This window comes from Garra rufa, unplaced genomic scaffold, assembly GCF_049309525.1.
Source record: "Garra rufa unplaced genomic scaffold, GarRuf1.0 hap1_unplaced_283, whole genome shotgun sequence".
NCBI lineage: Eukaryota > Metazoa > Chordata > Actinopteri > Cypriniformes > Cyprinidae > Garra > Garra rufa.
In genome coordinates, this window is record NW_027394551.1 from 1 (window position 1) to 5,403 (window position 5,403).

Here is a 5,403-nt window from a genome sequence, read left to right on the forward strand (position 1 = left end):
CTACATCAAGTCAAGCAGAGTGGCGCAGCGGAAGCGTGCTTGGCCCATAACCCAGAGGTCGATCGATCGAAACCATCCTCTGCTAAGCTTGTGTCTCTTTTATATGTGCCCAGGTGCTGCAAGACAATTTAGAAATGTGTGCAAGATTCGTTATGTTGAAAAGACCAGTGCACAGACTCTACATCAAGACAAGCAGAGTGGCGCAGCGGAAGCGTGCTGGGCCCATAACCCAGAGGTCGATGGATCGAAACCATCCTCTGCTAAGCTTGTTTCACTTTTATTTGTGCCCAAGTGCTTCAAGACAAGTTAGAAATTTGTGCAAGAATCATGTTATGTTGAAAAGACCAGTGCACGAGCTCCACATCAAGACAAGCAGAGTGGCGCAGCGGAAGTGTGCTGGGCCCATAACCCAGAGGTCGATGGATCGAAACCATCCTCTGCTAAGACTTCTGAGCTTGTATATATGACAGAGCCCCGAAAAAAGAGAAATGTTCAGAGCCTGTTCGTGAAAACCTAAAGTCACTTGGACCTCTCACAAAAGTTGTTCATCCAGAAGCTGAATGAGATGAAGAACTAAAAGAAAAAGTAAACAGCTGCATGACAGCCCCAGTGGCCTAATGGATAAGGCACTGACCTCATAAGCCAGGGATTGTGGGTTCGAGTCCCATCTGGGTTGACTTTTAGCAGAGTGGTGCAGCGAAAGCGTGCTGGGCCCAGAAGTCGATGGATTGAAACCGTCCTCTGCTAAGATTGTTTCACTTTTATATGTGCTCAGGTGCTGCAAGACAAGTTAGAAATGTGTGCCAGAATCAAGTGGTTTTGAAAAGACCGGCGTATGGTACTCTCGTCAAGGAAAGCAGAGTGGCGCAGCGGAAGCGTGCTGGGCCCATAACCCAGAGGTCGATGGATCGAAACCATCCTCTGCTAAGACTTCTGAGCTTGTATATATGACAGAGCCCCCAAAAAAGAGAAATGTTCAGAGCCTGTTCATGAAAACCTAAAGTCACTTGGTCCTCTCACAATAGTTGTTCATCCAGAAGCTGAATGAGATGAAGAACTAAAAGAAAAAGTAAACAGCTGCATGACAGCCCCAGTGGCCTAATGGATAAGGCACTGGCCTCCTAAGCCAGGGATTGTGGGTTCGAGTCCCATCTGGGGTGACTTTCAGCAGAGTGGCGCAGCGAAGGCGTGCTGGGCCCATAACCCAGAAGTCGATGGATCGAAACCATCCTCTGCTAATCTTGTTTCACTTTTATATGTGCTCAGGTGCTGCAAGACAAGTTAGAAACGTGTGCCAGAATCAAGTGATGTTGAAAAGACCAGTGCACGAGCTCTACATCAAGGTGAGCAGAGTGGCGCAGCGGAAGCATGCTGGGCCCATAACCCAGAGGTCGATGGATCGAAACCATCCTCTGCTGAGCTTGTTTCACTTTTATTTGTGCCCAAGTGCTTCAAGACAAGTTAGAAATTTCTGCAAGAATCATGTTATGTTGAAAAGACCAGTGCACGAGCTTTACATCAAGTCAAGCAGAGTGGCGCAGCGGAAGCGTGCTGGGCCCATAACCCAGAGGTCAATGGATCGAAGCCATCCTCTGCTAAGCTTGTTTCACTTTTATTCGTGCCCAAGTGCTTCAAGACAAATTGGAAATTTGTGCAAGAATCATGTTGTGTTGAAAAGACCAGTGCACGAGCTCTATATCAAGTCAAGCAAAGTGGCGCAGCGGAAGCGTGCTGGGCCCATAACCCAGAGGTCGATGGATTGAAACCGTCCTCTGCTAAGCTTGTTTCACTTTTATTTGTGCCCAAGTGCTTCAAGACAAGTTAGAAATTTGTGCAAGAATCATGTTATGTTGAAAAGACCAGTGCACGAGCTCTACATCAAGTCAAGCAGAGTGGTGCAGCGGAAGCGTGCTAGGCCCATAACCCAGAGGTCTATGGATCGAAACCGTCCTCTGCTAAGCTTGTGTCACTTTTATATGTGCCCAAGTGCTTCAAGACAAGTTAGAAATTTGTGCAAGAATCATGTTATGTTGAAAAGACCAGTGCACGAGCTCTACATCAAGTCAAGCAGAGTGGCGCAGCGGAAGCGTGCTGGGCCCATAACCCAGAGGTCGATGGATCGAAACCATCCTCTGCTAAGACTTCTGAGCTTGTAGATGTAAGGCAGTATATTGTGTTGTCCACAAGATGTCGCTGTGACGCTGTTTTGTTAGGACATATACAGTTAACGTTGTTTGAGCTTCTTAATGCACCGTAGTGTTGATACGTGCATAATATGTGCGTAGTGCGCCATCTTCCCTGCAGTTCACGTTATCAATACTATAGGTAAGTCATGTTAACGGCAGTGGAAACTGAAATGTAAAATATATTTGTTGTTATCGCACTAAAGTTCAGTTCATTGAGATGTTTTGTGTTGTAAACTAAAAACGATCTAAATGCAAAGTAAAATAGAGAGTTAAAATGTTTTGTTATTTCTTTTGAACATGATTAATACGTGGTGGCTAATGCAAAGCTATGTATGATAATATAAGCATGTTATTCGATTGTATGTGCATTGAAATTGACTTTATGCAAGTTTAAAAATGCAATGAAAGTTTAAAAAAACTGAAGGCAGTTCACGTTATCAATACTATAGATGCCGTGCTGTGGAATAAACGGTCAAGCCACGATCCCAACGAACCCCTTTGTGTCTGCGTCTCATCTCTACCACCACGAACATACACAACACAACGCAGAGTAGCAGCGGCGGTGCTAGAGGCCGGTAAACGCGCAGAGAGAGAGAGAGAGAGGGTTACATATATATGACAGAGCCCCGAAAAGAGGGATGTTCAGAGCCTGTTTGTGAAAACCTAAAGTCACTTGGTCCTCTCACAAAAGTTGTTCATCCAGAAGCTGAATGAGATGAAGAACTAAAAGAAAAAGTAAACAGCTGCATGACAGCCCCAGTAGCCTAATAAAAGATGGGGAACAATAGTCTGTTAAGGGGGTGAAGAAAAGGAAGGAGGGGGAAGAAGGGGGGAAAAGAGAAAAAGAAAGAAAAAAAAAGGAAAAAATGAGGAGAAAAGAAATGAAAGGGAATTTTATCTCTTTGAACTTCAAAGCAATGTTTATGGAGTGTATATTTACAATAAATTATCTGAAAAAAAAAATGTTTTCTCTATTTTCCTGTACATTTATATGGGAGTAAGGATGATCACAAGCTTTCCAGTTCATATTAGTGTTGCCATACATTGAAGTGTTTACTGAATGTTTTATTTATCAGTAATTATCACATAAATGATGTCCAAAAGAATGAAATTATTTGAATTAATGAATTTAAATAATATTTTATTAGATTTATATTACTGATTATTGATATCTTATTCAAAGGTTTTGCACTTTAAATATATTTCTGCTGTAGTTATGTTCTAAAACTTATAGTACAAAAAATTGTAAATTTATTTATTAAATAATCCCCAAATTTATCAACATTTTTAAAAGGGCCTATAACCGTTAAATGATACTGTAACAAAGACATACAAAAAGAGTTATTTAATCATGACCAAACTTTTATTTTTCAATCAGTCATAGCCAATTATTCATTATTCTTTTTTTTTTTACATTTTTATTCTTATAGTTATGTTGCATGTGCAGAAAACAGAATAATATCTCTTAATAATACTTTCTATTGTCCATGACTCTTGTGCATTTTTTGCAAGTGCAAAAGAACAGAAAACAGAGCTATACATATAAATAAAACCGTCCAATGTCTTGTGCATTAACTGCAAGTGAAAAGAACAGAAAGCACATAACAATACAAATGAATAAAACTTTAAAATATTAATGACTCCTGTGCATGTTTTGAAAGTGCTAAAGAACAGAAAACAAAACTATACTTTTAAATAAAACTGTCTTAATGTCCATGGCACTAGTGCATTCATTGCAAGTGCAAAAGAACAGAAAGCAGAAAACAATACACATAAATAAAACTTTATCCCCTTTATTTTTTGGACTCTTATGGATGGCACAGAGCTTGAAATGGTCTCTATCAGGCGACAACAATCTGGCCACTGTGCAAGTGGGGCAGTGGTGGTGAATGTATGCCTCTTCACGCTCTCCACCCCTGGAGTGACCCTGTGTCCAGCCTACTCTGGTGTCTGGCAGCAAACATCACTCTCTTCTTATCGTAATCCAGCAGGTTCTGCCAACTATATTGCTCACCTAAGGCGAGAGAGCATATAATACATGGCAAATGAGAAAACAAAACAAGTGGTAGTGTTAACATATGATAGGTCAAGAAGAGAAACTGACCTGATGGTTGGTGAGAGCCAGAGATGGCTGATTCCTGAGCTCCACAAGATACTCCGCAAGGCTGTCCACTTTGTCCAGCACACCAGCACTATGCAAAGCCTGTGAGAAAAATACAAAAAAAATAATAATTAAATAAACAACATTATGAGTAAAGTGAAGTGGGACAAAAAAAAAACCAAATAAATATAAATATTTTTCTAGATTTTTTTTGTCAACTTCAGACCAAAAGCTACAGGTCAGCACAAATTATATTTTTTCCCTAGAAATTTAACAATATTACATAAAACATAATTACATACATACATTACATGAGATATTAACATACCACAGACTCGTCAGGAGATGCTGAGGCACCTGGCGTGAAGGAGGCATCATGCTGGGTGGAGGACAGAGAGAAGCTTGGGTCATCAGTAAGACTCGACTCAGTAATGTCAAGTGTTTGGTCCACCCTGAAGCCCTCGTCTTCTTCATCCTTACCTTCATCCACATCCTCCAGCATGTTCTCTGTCTCTTCTGAGTCAGGGTCCACTACCAGGAGCTGTCCAGTCTGACCCAGGAGGTAGTCAACACCAAGCAGCTCTCCTATGAAAAAAAAAAACATTTATAAAAGAAAACACAGAAATACAGGATCATTCACAAGTTTGGACACATCACTATTTTTAATGTTTTTGAAAGAAGTGTCTTATGCTCATCAGTAAGGGTACACAATTTTTTTTATAATGATACAACGATATATATTCAAGCTGACTAAATAATGGCACCCATTACAACAATTAAACATTATTTTATTGCTAATAAAGCAAAACAAGGTTACACATTTAAAGGTGTTACACTACAATTATACATATAAATATTTGAATATGAAATTACTACATGCAGTTACGATAGGGATAAGATTATTGTTTTGTTTGGTTTACAGTTAGTTGCATCCAATTATGCATAATTTACTGTTATTACTATAGTAACTACATATAGCATGTATTAATGACAATGTAAAATAAAGTACATTGTTAGTTAAAAGCTGTGGTTATACATATGATAATCAATCTGAAAAAAAATTAATTAATTTTTGTAAGGGATGTCTATATAACATTGCATTTTCATTTAAATTAT

General features: G+C 39.6%; 1 non-coding gene across 1 annotated transcript; it reads left to right on the plus strand.

Moving 5' to 3' along the window:
• Nucleotides 1-1,087: 1,087 nt before the first annotated feature.
• On the plus strand, nucleotides 1,088-1,160 carry trnar-ccu (transfer RNA arginine (anticodon CCU)). The gene has a single exon. It is a non-coding gene; the product is annotated as a tRNA-Arg (tRNA).
• The last annotated feature ends 4,243 nt before the right edge of the window (nucleotides 1,161-5,403 follow it).